Source organism: Saimiri boliviensis, chromosome 9, assembly GCF_048565385.1.
Source record: "Saimiri boliviensis isolate mSaiBol1 chromosome 9, mSaiBol1.pri, whole genome shotgun sequence".
NCBI lineage: Eukaryota > Metazoa > Chordata > Mammalia > Primates > Cebidae > Saimiri > Saimiri boliviensis.
In genome coordinates this window covers 503,251-519,908 of record NC_133457.1, presented here as the reverse complement: position 1 = coordinate 519,908, position 16,658 = coordinate 503,251, and the positions used below count along the sequence as shown (strand labels likewise).

The 16,658-nt window shown below is 36.4% G+C and overlaps 1 long non-coding RNA gene across 2 annotated transcripts in view; it reads right to left on the bottom strand.

Moving 5' to 3' along the window:
• The window catches only part of LOC141585514 (uncharacterized), a 174,288-nt gene that overhangs the window by 57,931 nt on the left and 99,699 nt on the right, over positions 1-16,658 (bottom strand). For both annotated transcript variants that reach the window (XR_012519064.1, XR_012519063.1), the window contains exon 2: positions 6,797-6,941. This is a non-coding gene — a long non-coding RNA (uncharacterized LOC141585514). The remainder of the gene's footprint in view (positions 1-6,796; positions 6,942-16,658) is intronic.

The following is a 16,658-nucleotide window of genomic DNA, read 5'->3' as shown; positions in this document are numbered from 1 at the left end:
AGTTGTTTGAAAATATTATTTTTATTACTCAAAAAGATCCTGTAAGATAAAAACAAAAATACCACAATATTGGAAGCCTTCACTGAAAACCACATTTGGCAAAATGTCTACTTAAATTACACAGATTTACATAATTTTAATAGCAATCATCAAAAGGTCCAACACTGAATTCACTTGACTCATTTTTCCTACAAATTTTTTAATAGTTTTTTTTTTTCTTTTTGTAACTTCCATTTTAGGCTCAGAGGTACACATGCAGGCTTATTAGGTAAATTGCCCATTACGGGGATTTGGTGCACAGATTATTTTGTCACCAAGGTAATAAGCATAGTGCCCAATAGATAGTCTTTCAATCCTCACCCTCCTCCCTTTCTCTACCCTCAAGTAGGCCTCTCTGTCTGTTATTTTCTTCTTTGTGTCCATGTGTATTCAATGTTTAGCTTCCACTTATAAGCGACAACATGTAGTATTTGGTTTTCTGTCCTGATTAGTTTGCTCAGGATGATGGCCTCCAGCTACAACCACGTCACTGCAAAGGACATGACTGCATTCTTTTTTATGGTTGTGTATTTCTCATTTGCTTGGTTGATTTTTCTCCATCTGTTTATTTTGAGCCTATCCATGTTATTGCATGTGAGATGGATCTCTTGAAGATAGCACACAAATGGAATTTGCTTCTTTATCCGGCTTGCAATGCTGTGCCCTTTAATAATGCAGTTAGCCCACTGACATTCAGGTTAATATTGATATGTTCAGATTTAATCCTGTCATCATGTTTTCAGCTGGTATTATATAGACTTGATTGTGTAATTGCTTTACAGTGTCAATGGTCTATGTACTTAAGTGTGTTTTTGTGGTTGCTGGTAATGATCTTTCCTTTCCATATTTAAGACTCCCTTCACAACCTCTTGTAAGGCAGATCTGTGGTGGTTCTTTTAGTATTTGCTTATCTGAAAAGGATCTTATTTCTTCTTTCCTTATGAAACTTAGTTTGGTTGAATATGAAACTCTTTTGTGGAATTTATTTTCTTTAAAAATACTGAATCTAGGTCCCCAGTCTCTTCTGGCTTGCAGGATTTCTGCTGAAAGATCTGCTGTTAGCTTGATGGGATTGCTTTTGTAAGTGACCTGTCCCTTCTCTTTAGCTGCCTTTAACATTTTTTTCTTTCATTTCAACCTTGGAGAATCAGATGACTCTGTGTCTTGAGAATAGTCATCTTGTATAATATCTTGCAGGGGTTCTCTTCATTTCCTGGATTTGAATATTGGACTCTCTAGCAAGGTTGGGGAATTTTTTTATTGACAATATCTTAAAATATGTTTTCCAAGTTGCTTGCTTTCTCTCCCTTGCTTTCAGGGATGCCAACGCATCAGAGATTTGGTCTCTTTACATAATCCCACATTGCTTGGAGGTTTTGTTTATTCTTTTTTAAATCTTTTTTTTAGTTTATTTTTGTCTGACCAAGTTAATTTGGAGAACTCGTCTTCAAGCTCTGAGACCTTTTCCTCAACACGGTCTAGTCTGCTTTTAGCATTTGGAATTGTATTGTGAAATTCTCAAAGGGAGTTTTCCAGCTCTATCACATCAGTTTGATATATCATGCAATAAGAAAATGTAAGCATAAGACTAGTGAAACTATATTAGTATCAGATAAAATAGACTTAAAGACAAAGTGTTATTAACATATAAGCATTAATAATATAAGGAATATTATTTTATAATACATATCAATTACTTTTAACTTGTTTCTTTATATTAATGTCCTTCTCTTTGTGATAGAATCTAGTTCCATCTTCCTTTATTTCTAATAATCTCTGCCTTTTAATCAGAGTGTTTTAAAACATTATTTAATGGCATTATTGATTAGGTTAAATTTAGGTCTACCATTTTATTACTTGTTCACTGTGTATAATATTTCTTCCTCTCTCCTCATTCTTGTCTTCTTTTATTTGTAGTGCTCTAGAATTCAGCTTTTTAACTATATCTATTTGCATTTTTTCTTTTCAAGTGGTTGCTCTAGGGATTATTATGTGCACTCTATTTTTCTCAGTGTACTCATAGTATTAATATCGTAGAAACCTTGCAAAATAGTAATTTCATTTATCCACACACCCTCCACTATGCTCTATGTAATTTTAAAATTTAGGTTATCTCTAATTTGTCATCTGTTGTTTGCCCTTTTCTTTGCAATAAAGCCGCATTTTTCTCACACACACATACAAGTAATTTTAGATTGTCTCCGGGGAGTTGTGAATGTTATGTTGTATAGACACTGTATTGTATTACATTGTTTTAAGGAGTATTGTTTTGTTTCAGCAGGCAATTCACTTGGTTAGAATTGTATTGTCAATTCTCATGCCTGTGGTGGGAGGTGGCTCAGATCGTGGATCAATTCTTAAAACTTTAGATGTACGCTATTTTCAATTTGTGTTATACATAACAGGTTCAAGAGTCATCTGGTGAAAGGCTGAGTTGAACTATGAGACTTGGGGTTCACTTTCTCTGGGCCTCAGCTTTCTGGGTACCTTCCTTTATTTTCTGGTAGCCTTGGTTGTTTGGTCTTCTTTGATGAGTAGCTTTGGCCAGAAGGACCAAGTTCTCTATCACAAATTTGCATTTATTTTTGCTTTGAAGGCAATGCCGATGGCCGCTCTCAGGGAAGAGTCACAAAATCCAGGGAACTCATTTTATTCCAGTCACTTGTTACAAGTTTCTACTCCAATCCAAAATCTACCACCAAGGTTAAGCCTTCAGAGTCCTCTAAGTTTTTATTGTTGTTGATTTGTTTTTCAGATTTTATAGCTGTTATTTGTAGGATAAATTGGCATATTAGGCACCCACTCTTCTAAGTCAGAAGGTCAAATTCTCATTAATTTCTTTATTTTCTTTCCTCTTGAAGGAAGGGCCTGAGAATCATTTTTAACTCCAGTTATCCATTTCCAAAAGCTTATGCCACTAAGTCGTACATTTTAATTATCTTAATGTTTTAAATTCTATATGACATCATTCCTATTGTTTTATGCTTTCAATATTAATTCAACTCCACAATACACGTTTCTTAACGTTTTATACTTTCACTATTAGTTCACCTTTACTTTTCTATGTACTCTTCTTGATGCACTATACTTCTTCCTGTATTTCTAAGCTATATCTGAGATTATTTTCTTCTGCTTGAAAAAATATTTTAGCATTTTCTTTAGAGATGGTACATTGACAAATTTCCTCACTTTTGTCAGAAAATGTCTTTATTTTATTCTCATTCTTGAAGAATGCTTTTAATAAATTTTACTTATAGGTTAAAAATTATTTCATTTCACCACTTTGAAAATATCATTTCTTTTCCTTCCTGTCTTTATTGTTTATGCTGAAAATTTGGCTATTCTAATTGTTGTTCCCTCAAATTAATTTATTCATATAACCCATATTAATTTTTTTCTTTGAATTTGGCTTCAATATTGCAATTATCATAAGCCTACATGTGATTTTCTTTTAAATTTCTCTACTTGAGATTTGTGGAATTTGTAGGCTTCTAAGCTTGATGCTTTTCCTCAATTAAAAACAAATTCTTTGTAATTATATTCTCTATCATTTCTGTCCTATCCTCTCTTCCCTTTTATTCTGGGATTAAATTACAAATAAGCAGACCTATATATTCTCTATCTTTTTTTCCTCTTTTTTATATTTTCCAGGCTTATATAATTTTGTTTCGTTATTAGAAATTTATTTGTAACCTGTAATCTAATTCACAAATTCTCTCTAGTTTGCTGTTAATTCCACCATTCGAGTTTTTAACTTTGGTGTTTATGTTTCTCCGTTACAGAATTTCAATGTGGTTTTCCCAGTTTCAAGATCAAATTATTTTATTCCTGCCCTTAACTTCTTAATTTAGTAAGCATACTTATTTTAAAACCTGGAATTTACAACTTCCTCCAGTGTATCTATTTCTGTTATTATCATTATTGATACTAGTTTCCAGTCATGTTATTTTTACTGATTATATAACTAGCATTTTGATTTCATGTTTTAAATATTGTATTTTCATTAAAAATATCAACCTTAATGCTAGCTACAGGGGTACATGTGCATATTCGTTACATGGAAATATTGCCTGATGCTGAGATTTGGAGTATGGATCCCGTCACCCTGGTAGCAAGCGTAGTACCCAATGGGTAGTGGTTTTGTAACCCAGCCCCTCTCCCTCTACCCTCCAGCAGTGTGTAATGCTTACTGTTTCCATACTTCTATCCATGCACACTAATATTTTCAAAACTTTGCTGAAATAGTTTGAGTAATGGAAATATTTTGTTTTTCCTGAAAGTGTTGAAATTTTTATATTCAAAGTACCTGGCCATCTGGGATTACTGAAAGTTGAGATGCCAACAAAGCTGAACTGCAGTCCCTGCAAAAGCCTGCCTTCTGCAGTATCACAGTTACTCTTCGGTGAGGCACTTCAGAGTTCCAACTCAGTATAAGGAAGATGCATCAGGGCTTTCACTTGTGGGCCTGGCACCCAGAGGTTTGACTCTAGCCTTAAGAGGCTATCAAATGTGCCATCTATCCTTTTATTCTTTCAGCTCCCCCTGTTGATTTCTTACTTACCCCTAGGTGAAATTTAACTCAAATTCCCCTGATTTTCAATCTTTCAATGCATGCTAGCCTGAAAATTCTTTACTATTCGGCTATCTCCCTATTGCTTTCAAGTAAAATTTTAATATATTGACAAACTTTTTTTATTTGACTTCCAGGGGATATTTGGACTGAGTTACCTAACCTGCCACTATAGGAAGCAGAAGTGTAAAGTTAAATATTTTATAAAATTTATACTATGAGGAGACAACTATTATTTAACTATAATAATACTATTTGATTGGACAATTCCAATCGAATACTGCCTGATAGTCAAAATAATCAGACCGATGCATGTTATCAAAATGTTTAAATTGGCATTATTTGCTGTTTTCATAAGAAAGGATTATTTTTCAAGAATTATTTATGAATACTACAGAGTATTCTTTTTTTTGAATTATAGACAGGCTGTTCTTTATTATGAAATTCTTCAGAATAGAAAGAGCTACAGAGAATGATATAATAAATCCCTTACGACCACCCATCAGGTTACAAAATAAAGCAGTACATGTCCATCTGAAGCCCTCTATGTATCTCCTCTGCAAATGTAATTCCTTCACTATCTTACACAGGTAACTACCGTCCTGAATTTAGTAACTGTTATTCCAATACATTTCTATAGACACTTACTACCCATTTTTATGCCTTAAAAATACATAGTATGTTTTGCAAATATTTAAACTTCACATAGTGACATACTGCATGAATCTTTCTCTGTTTTCACATCTCATGTTTGCATCTATGTCTTACTGATTTTTAGTGCTGTATATAATTTCTTTATATCATTCCATTTTTTTAGGCATTTGGATTCAGGTTCAAGTACCGTTCAATTTTTTATCCACTTTCTAGGGGATGATTATTTCTGATCTTTGCTATGGCAAAAAAAAATTTTTTAAGTTGCTATGGAAATACTGGTTCTTTGTGTGCAAAGTCAAACATTTCTTTGGCCAACAATTCTCAAAGTATGGTCCACAGACCCCTGATGGGCCCAAGAGTCTTTCAAGCAATTCATGAGGTCAAAGTCATTTTCAAAAGAAGAAGAAAAAGCTATCATCTGTCTTTTCACTGTGCTAACATTTGCACTGATGGTACAAAAGAAATAACAGGTAAACTGTTGGCACCTGAGTATGAATCAGGGCAGCAGCATCCAGCAATACAAGTGATCATTGTATTCTTATGGTTAACAGCCAAATGCACCAACTGATTGCGCCACAGAGTCAGGTGATTATTGTATTCTCTACCACCATGCACTGGTGGTTTTAAAAAATCACTGATGAATATTAATTTTACTAAATTTCAACTGTTACATAATCATCTATTTTAAAATTTATATATTAAAATAAGAAGAAAGCACAAAGTACTCTGTTACATGCCAAAGTGCAATGGTCATCTCAAAAAAAAGCATTTCTATGATTGCTTGAGTTGTAAGAAGTCCTGCTACTTTTCTTCACAAAACATTATTCAGAGTATTCTTTGTTTAGACATATCACGTCTTACCCTATTGTATCCCTCTTTCACAATAAATATCCTTCTGTATAAATCATTATTATATTTGCTGGTAGTTTGGTTTATCAGTTTCTCCTTTCATTTAGAAGAATGACTCTTGCATTTATTTAACAAAGCCAGCAAATATTCATTGCTTTGTTCTATTTTACTAGTTTCTCTTATAAACTTTATTATTCTCTTTTTCCACAAATTTGACCTTTTTTTTCTGTCTTTCTAATTTAAATGCTCAGTTCCCAAATTTCAACTGGCTTTCATTTAAAAAAATGTTTTTAAGGCCACAGATTTGTCATGGTTACACTGTTACGTTGTTAATTTCTAATATAGTTCATTATATTATATCCTATTTATTATGTTTTGTTATCAAATTTCTATATATTCTACAGCTATCATTATTGTACTCATTTACCTGAGGGCAATTTACAATGATTAATTTTTCTCATCACTCAAAAAAGTCTGTAATTCTGACACTTCTGACCTATGACCACACAAAATGGGCATGAGATTTAAACTTATAGAAATAAAATGTGTCATTTTGGTTTGATAGTAAATGTTTAATTCAACCCTTTTCACTCTCAAACCCTATTTTATTTTGCTCTATCGTATTGCTTGCTCCGAAGAAAGTGGTTGCCATATTATGAGTAAGCCTGCGGATTTGAAACCTACCAGCAGCAAAATGACTGGGCTTGGAAGCAGATTCCCCTGCTACTGAGCTTGAGATGACTCCAAACCTGGCCAGCACCTTCATTACAACCTTGTCAGTGACGCTGAGACAGAACCATTCAGCCAAACCACTCCAGATGGTTACAGTCTGTGAGGAAAACAAATGTTTGTTGCGCTAAGCCACTAAGTTTTGGGGTAATGTATTATGCAAAAAAGAAATAACTAGCGTACATCTCATTTTTTTTCTATCACTATTAAATAACTAAGTAACATCTCAAGTGGCAAGGTAACATGTAGAAAAAAGACAGCAAGGCTAAACCAAGGTGTTTAAAACAAAATTACAGTCACGTCTCAATTGTCTATAAGTAAGGAAATAGAAAGTAGTAGTATCTCCAGAAACGATGGTAAGAAAACTGGCTACCTGTCCCTGGGGTTAGGAAGAAAAAATTCAATGCTGGGAACCAAAGAAGATGAATTGAGTTAAATGTATAGTTTATGACTTCCAAAACGCAGTTCCACATGTGAACCAAATTCATGGCCATTGCCTTCACCGTCTTATACCTTACTGAGTTGTATCACAGAAGTGTCATTGACTAATTTGCAGACTGCTGATTGAAATCTGCTCTGCTGTCAAGCTTCAGGTTCATGGCAGTGAACTGCATTCCAATCTCTTTTGTTCTGACATGTATTTAACACAAGGAATTATGTTTGATTTGGATCCAAAAGCTAAAATGTCTGTGACGGATATTTATTTAAAATCACATAAGAAATGCTATGCTCTATCAAATCCTTTGGGAAGAATCCTCAAGAGAATTACATTTCCTGGTGTGTACTTTATCTCTTTCACAATATAAAGATGGGACTTTTCCTTTTGGAGTGTTTTAAGATCTCTGACATCTAGTTCAGAAAGTGATGAACGTGCAACTCCAGTAATATCTTGCTTTAGTCGCAGGAAACATCAATAGACAGTTATGTCTGTGATGTTCATACTAGTACGCTCTATCATAGTAACATTTTTCTGTTAAAATTTGGACTTGCTTCTGTTACTTGACTTGTAGAGAATAGGTTATCTTTTTTCAAAAATCTTTGCCAACTATCAGTCATCATTAGTGAAAACATCTTTTTTTCTGTCTTGTTCTGTGTAACAATTCAACATGCATAGTTTCTCAATACATCTTTGTTGTCCTTTCCCCCACCCCTTATTCTCCTTTGCTCCAATTATTCATTCTAGTCTAGATGTTCCAATTTCTGGTGCCTTTTGAAAAATTGTCATAAAGCTTCCTCTTTCTCTGTTTTCATTCTCTTACCTGGGCAAACTGAAGATCCTGAAACCTAAAACAGACATTTTTATTTCTGCTTGTAAAAAGACCACCTATGAATAACTATAAATGTATTATTATAAAAAAGAGAGACATTTGGGGAGACCTTCCTTAGTAGAGTTCTCTTACAAAGCAGTGCAGCGTATTGCATGAGGGCTCAGACACTAGACACAGGTGGATCTGGGCTTACATTCTCATTTTGCTGTTTAACTGTGTGACCATACAGTATGTTCTCTGGGTATCAGGTTCTTTATATATTAAATGGTATGTGCCTAGAATATTACTTTGGGTTTTAGATATAAATGATGTATGTAAAGTGTTTTTTTAAAAAAGCCTGAAATATAATAATTGCTCAATAAATATCAGTCCCTCCTCTCCCAAAGAAAGGTTGATTTTGGTTATGCTATAATATCATCAATTTATCTACAAAAATGAGATAGATAACTTTTTCCTTTATTAGATCTAGAAGGAGGAAATTTAGCCTACAAGATAATATATTAAGGGAATTATGTGGCCTTTTTAGCAGGGTTTACTTCAGATCCACAACAGTATTTGTGAACACACTGTTGACTGATAAGGGATGTAAAAACTGCCTCTTAGGACCGCTGCAGTGGCTCACGCCTGTAATCCTAACACTTTGGGGGGCCGAGGCAGGTGGATCATGTGAGGTCAGGAGTTGGAGAGGAGCCTGGACAACATGGTGAAATGCCATCTCTACTAAAAATACAAAAAATTAGCCAGGCATGGTGGTGCCTGCCTGTAATCCCAGCTACGTGGGAGGCTGAGGCAGAAGAATCACATGAATACAGAGGGAAAATGTGACAGTGAGCTGAGATCACGCCATTACACTCCAGCCTGGGGCACAAGAGCAAATCTCCATCTAAAAACAAAACAAAACCACGTCTTACTAAGTTCTTAATCTACGTTAAGAAATATATGATAGCCATTAGATAGATAGACAATGATGATGATAGATAATAGATAGCCATGAGATCATAGAATTTGAAAAATTAAGAGAGCTTAAATAATTGGTAATACAACTCCCAGTTTTACAGATGAAGAGGAAAGAAACGATGCTGAACTTACAAGAACACAATTGTCTCAGATTCCTTTCTCTTGCTATTTCCACTACAACAGAATGTTGATTATAGATGTTTCCATAGAATCTTGCAAATAACACCAAAGAATTTTAATCATTTGCAACTATTTGTACAATGCAAAATATTTAAAGAATTTAAAATCAAAAGACACCTTGTAGAAGTTTATTGAAGATTGTTACTTTTCGATAAAGCAAAACTTTTTGCCTGAACTAAATACCCACCTATGTTTGAATCTATTTCATTGTCCTACTGGACAATAAATGGCCTTTGAAGGTAAAAATGGATTCACTACTTAAAATCATTCAAGCATATGCAATCAGAACTGTTGAAAACAGTAAGTGGAGTTATTAAGTAAAGTCCCCAAAGTGTATAACCTTCTCTCATCCAGTATGTTAAGCCTTTTGGCAAAGTTTATTAGCATTTTAAAAACACGAAATGGAAAAAGAAAGTCTCCCTAATTTTAGAAGAAACTATACTGAAAAGAAAAAAAAGAAGAAACTAAAATATACTGAATACCAATGCTTCAGGGACTTTAAGAAACACTTTCAAAGGGGGAGGACACAGCCAGGTGGAACAGCTCCCTCACAGGGCCTGAGAGAGTTGGCATGCTTTTAACAGATCTTCAGAGGGACGGCATTGAGAGTGGACAGAGGGAAGACCCAGAAACTGGGCTGACGGGGGAGGAAGCTGGAAACCCTGCACAGGGCCACTGAGCACCAGAGCTCATTTTTTTACCACAACAGCACCAGGATAATGGGTAAGTTGAACTGGCAAGGAGCAACCCGCTCTTTCCACAGGCCTCTGGAACCCTGGCAGGAGGAGACCCCTCAGCCACCACTGTCACACGATTTGGCAGATAAAGCTGCTTAGAGAAGTGGTAGAGGCAGCAAGCCAGCTGATGTGGAGATCAGAAGGTTTGATGTGAGAGCATCTACAGCAGAGTGTGGCCAGGGACAGCCATCTTCTTAAGTTCAACAGAAGATTTTAGCCCTAGGAGAACTGTTGGACCTGATCTCTGCAGGGTGGTCTTGCCCATCAGCTGGTCAAATCTAAACACCTGTTGGTCTCTTGTCCTCTCCTGTGACCCCAGCCTGGCCATGCCTTCTTGCAGGGCAGTCTTGGGTATTCTAGAGGGCTGAACATAGATTCTGTGCTGGTAGACCATGACCTTTGGAGAGCTCCAGAGAGGCTACCCCTATGGTGGCACTTCAAACTGCATCCGTCCCCCTACTGTAGCTTCCCCTGTGACCATGGAAACTCCCCACATTGCTTGGCTGGCACCTGTCTGCAGAGGTAGGTTTTGCTTTCCTTGCCCCACCCAGGCACAGCAGTTCAATCTTCCCACACTTTTCTTATAGCCCTGCCATTACAGACAAAGCCCTGATGGGCACAGAGACAGCAAGTCTCACCCTCTCCCTTGTACTAACATTGCACAAAGAATGGCAGATCCTCCCCCACCCTGAGAAATCACTCCTGCTTGTGGGACACAGACAAGGCACCCAGACCCGAATCTGCCAGGACCTCACCCACAAGCCAGCACCACCTCCAGCACAACAATGCACACAGTCTCCATCGTCGGCCCCTGCCCACCCAGCTGCATTGCTTCCTTGCTTCCATGACTGTGGTACATGCCTGCAGGGAGGCAGGTGCTATTTTGGAACCCATTAGCACTCTGCCATAGCTGCTACACCTCAGCTCCCTCAGTGCAGTTAATTCCAAACCTCAAGGCTTCAGAGAACAAGCTCGAGGCCCAATACAAGTGCCCCAGAGTTAGAGTACACAGTCCAGGATCTGGGAGCTAAGGAATGGCTACATAAAATCTCTCAAAAAGAAAGCCAGTTGGCTGAATTCACCTTCTATTGCAATCAAATCCACAAGGTCATCAAATAAAATAAAAGAAGTAAAACCCATTTGAAGGCCAGTAGCCTCAAAGATTGAAGGTAGATAAGCTCTCAACAATGAGAAACAATCAGCAAGACAACTCTGAAAACTCAAAGTGCTGGAGGGCCTTCTTTTCTCCAAGTAAGTGGATCACCTCTCCAGCAAGGATTCTGAACTGAGCTGAGATGGCTGGAATGACAGAAATAGAAATCAGAATATGGGTAAGAAAAAAGATCATTGAGCTATAGGAGTATGTTGAAACCTAATGCAAGAAAGGTAAAAATTATGATAAAACAATGCAGGAACTGAGAGAAAAAAGTAACCAGTGTAGAAAAGAATACAACAGATTCAACAGAGCTGAAAAACAGTACAAAAATTTCAGAATGTAATCACAAGTATGAATAGCAGAATAGAACAAACAGAGAAATGAATCTCAGAGCTTGAATACTGGCTTTCTGAAATAAGACAGCCTGAAAAAAAATAAGTTAAAAAAGGATGAAAAGGAACCAGCAAAACCTCCAAGAAATATGAGAATATGTAAAGAGACCAAATCTTCAACTCACTGGTGTCCCTGAAAGAAATGGGAAGAATGCCAACTTGGAAAACATATTTCAAGATATCATCCATGAGAACTTCCCCAGCCTCAAGAGAGGGGCCAACATTCAACTTCAGAAAATACAGAGAACCCCAGTAAGTTACTTCATAAGAAGATCATCCCAAGACACATAATTCTCAGATTCTCCAAAGTTGAAGTGAAAAAAAAAAATGTTAAAGACAGATAGAGGGAAAGGTCAAGTCACCTACAAAGAAGGCCCATCAGATTAACAGTGGACCTCTCAGCAGAAACCCTACAAGCCAGAAGAGATTGAAGGCCAATAATTAACACTGTCAAAAAAAAAAAAAAAAAAAAAAAAGAAGAAGAAGAAGAAGAGGAAGTAGAAGAAGAAGAAGAAGAAGTTCCAACCCATAACTTCATATCTGGCCAAACTACGCTTCATACATGAAGGAAAAATAAGATCATCTTCAGACAAGTAAATGCTGAGAAATTTATTACCATTAGACCTGCTTTACAAGAGCCCCTAAAGGAAGTACTAAATATGAAAAGGAAAGACCACTACCAGCCACTACAAAAACACACTAATGTACACAGACCACACCATAAAGCAACCATATAAACAAGTCTACAGAATAACCAGCTACCATCATGAAGACAGAATCAAATTCACATACATCAATACTAACCTTAAAAGTATACAAACTAAATGCCACAGTTAAATGAAACAGAGTGGCAAGTTGGATAAAGAACCAAGACCCATTGGTATGCTGTCTTCAACAGACTCACCTCACATACAATGACACTCATAGGCTAAAAATAAAGGCATAAAGAAAAATCGACCAAGCACATAGAAAACAGAAAAAGCAAGGGTTGCAACTCTAGTTTTGGACAAAAATACATTAAACCAACAAAGATGTTTATTTTAAAAAAAGCTTTTACATAATAGTAAAGAGTTCAATTCCATAAGAAGCTCTAACTATCCTAAATATATATGCACTTAACATAGAAGCACCTAGACTCATAAAGCAAGTACTTGTAGACCTTCCAAGAGACTTGGACTCCCACATAATAGTGGGAGACTTTAACACCCCATTGACAATATTAGACAGATCATCAAGATGGAAAATTTATAGACATTCAGAACCAAAACTCAGTACTCAATCAAATGGACCTGTTAGATATCTACAGAACTCTTCATCCAAAAACAACAAAATAATATGTTCTTCTCTTCACCACATGGCACTTACTCTAATGTTGGCAACATAATTGGAAATAAAAGACTCCTTATCAAATGCAAAAGAACCGAAATAATAACAATCTCTCAGGCCACAGAGCCTGATCAACTTACAGATCAAGACTAAGAAGTTCACTCAGAACCATACAATCTCATGTAAATTGAATAACCTGCTCCTAAATGAATTTTGGGTAAATGGTGAAATTAAGGCAGAAATCACAAAGTTCTTTGAAACCAATGAGAACAAAAATATAACATGTTAGAATTTCTGGGACACAACTAAGACCCTGTTAAGAGGAAAATTTGTAGCACTAAATGCCCACATCAAAAAGTTAGAAAGTTCTCAAGTCAGCAACCTAACATCACAACTGGAAGAACTAGAGAACCAAGAGCAAACAAATCCCAAAACCAGCAGAATACAAATAGTAACCAAAATCATAGCTGAACTGAAGGAGATTGAGACATGAAAAAACATTCAAAAGATCCAGGAATTAAGAAGCTGTTGTTTCTTTGAAGAAAAGTAATAGTGTAGATCGACCACTAGCCAGATTAATGACAAAAAGAGAAGATTAAAAATAAACACAATCAGAAATGACAAAGGGTGTATTACCATTGTCCTCACAGAAATACAAATCAACCATCAGAGAATATTATGAATAAATATATGTATATGAATTAAGCAATCTAGAAGAAATAAATTCCTAGATACATACCCGCTTCCAAGACTGAGCCGGGAAGAAATTTAATTCCTGAACAGACCACTAAGAAGCACTGAATTTGAATTAGTAATAAACAGCCTACCAACCAGAAAAGGCTCAGGACCAGATGGATGCACAGCTGAATTCTATCAGATGTACAAAGAAGAGTTGGTACCATTAATGCTGAAACTACTCCAAAGAATTGAGAAGGAAGGACCCCTTCCTAACTCATTCCATGAAGCCAGCATCATCCTGATACTAAACTTTGGCAGAGATACAACAAAAGAGAAAACTTCAGGCCAATATTCTTTTATTTTATTATTAATATTTTTTGAGACAGAATCTTGCTGTGTCACCAGTCTGGAGCGCAGTGGTGCAATCTCAGTTCACTGCAACCTCTGCCTCCTGGGTTCAAGTGATTCTTCCACCTCAGTCTCCCGAGTAGCTGGGACTACAGGCACGTGCCACCAAGTCCAGCTAATTTTTGTATTTTTAGTAGAGACAGGGTTTCACCATGGCCAGGATGGTCTCAATCTCTTGACCTTGTGATCCACCCGCCTTGGCCTCCCAAAGTGCTGGGATTACAGGCATGAGCCACTGTGCCTGGCCTTCAGGCCAATATTCCTGATGAAGATTACAGCAAAAATCCTCAACAAGTTGCTTGTAAACTGAATCATCCAGAAGCACATCAAAAAGATATCCATCGTGATCAAGTAGGCTTCATCCTTGGGATGCAAAATTGGTTCAACATATGGACATCAATAAATGTGATTCCAACTAAAGACAAAACCTCATGATTACCTCAATAGATACAGAAAAGGTTTTCAATAAAACTCAACACTTTATGTTAAAAACTCTCAATAAAATAGGTATTTAAGGAACATATCAGAATAGTAAGAGTCATCTATGACAAACCCACAGCCAACATCATATTAAATGGGCAAAAAAGCTGAAAGCATTCCCTTTGAAAACCTGCCCAAGACAAAGATGCTCTCTCTCACAACTCTTATGCAAACATAGTATTAGAAGTCCTGGCTAGGGAAATTAGGCAAGAGAAAGAAATAAAGCCCATGAAGTAGGAAGAGAGGAAGCCAAATTATCCCTGTTTGCAAATGACATAATCCTATATCTGGAAAACCTCATAGTCTTGATTCAAAATCTTCTTAAGCTGATAAACAACTTCATCAACATCTCAGAATACAAAATCAATGTGAAAAAATTATTGTCATTCCTATACATCAGTAGCAGTCAAACCAAGAGCCAAACCAGGAATGCAATTCCATTCACAATTGCCACAAAAAGAATAAAACACCTAGGAATATAGCCAACCAGAGAAAGAAAAGATCTCTAAAAGGAGAAATACAAAACATTACTCAAAAGAATCAGATATGACACAAACAAATGAAAAAACGTTCCATGGTTATGGGCAGGAAGAATCAGTATCATTAAAATGGCCCTACTGCCCAAAGCAATTTGTAGATTCAATGCTATTCCTATTAAATTACCACTGAGAGGAGGAGGAAGAAGATCAGGAAAAATAACTATTGGATACTAGACTTAATACCTGGATGACTAAATAACCTGTATAACAAACCCCCATGACACAAGTTTACCTATATAACAAACCCACACATGTCCCTTAATTTATAAGCTAAAAAAAAGAGAAGCACTTTCACATACGTCATCTTAATTAATTAATCTCGTGGCTCTAAAAAGCTAGTGGAAATTTTTATTTAAATGATGACGAAATTAAGGTTCACAAAATTAAGTTACTGATCTACAATCACACACATGTAAATGAGAAAGCCAGGTCTCCAACCTGAGTCTCAATTTGAAATGCCATTCATTACACTGTAATTATTTCAGAAAACCTCTTAAAGTTTTGGTGTATGTGTTTGTTTTACCACAAAAAAGCAATATTAAAGAATGTTCAGCAAAATGGAAACAAATTAAATATAATCCTATTACCTGGCATAACTTTTCTATTTTTCATGTGCTTCCTAATGATATTTATCCAAAAGCATTAATAATTTTGTCCAGCTCTAATCCCAGTGTGTGCTAATTATCATTAAGATTTTGACTTACTGAGCATGCTACCATGATTTTACATATGCTTTTTTTCTATTTTAATGAGTGCATGATACTTAATCACTTCATTGGACAATGATTTATTCTAGTTTCCACCAATACTGAATAATTAATACAATAAAAAACAGGTTTGTACATATAGCTTTTTACTTTTATTTCAACATTTCCTTATGCTACATTTCCACGAATTAGACTCCTGAATTAAGATAAGATTTTTAAATGTCTTTTTATAGTATTGACATCTTGCTTTCCAAAAACTTTATATAAATTCACAGTGTACAGATGCATTTACTGTTCGTAACACCCCACAATCACAAAGTTCTAGTGAACCCATAATGTGTGGGAATTCAGTGAGATTCACAGCAAGTACAAGGTAAGTGTCTTAGTCAGTTTTGTGTTGCTGTAATAGAATATCACAGACTGAGCAATCGATAATGAACAGAAATTTATTAGCTTACCAGTCTGTATGCAGGAAAGTCCAAAGTCAAGGGGCCAGTGTCTAGTGAGGCTCTCTTGATGAGTCCACCCCATGGTGGAAGGCAGAAGAGCAAGAGAGGACAAGAGATAGAGAGCAGTAGGGAGTAAACCCACTTTCGTGATAAGGAACTCAATCCGGTGATAAGGGTATAGTCTATCCATGACCTAAACACCTCTTACAGGTCCTACCTCTTCATACTGCTAAAATGACAATTAATTTTTTTTTCTTTTTTGAGACGGAGTTTCGTTCTTGTTACCCAGGCTGGAGTGCAATGGCGCGATCTTGGCTCACCGCAACCTCCGCCTCCTGGGTTCAGGCAATTCTCCTGCCTCAGCCTCCTGAGTAGCTGGGATTACAGGCGTGCACCACCATGCCCAGCTAATTTTTTGTATTTTTAGTAGAGACGGGGTTTCACCATGTTGACCAGGATGGTCTCGATCTCTTGACCTCGTGATCCACCCGCCTCAGCCTCCCAAAGTGCTGGGATTACAGGCTTGAGCCACCGCGCCCG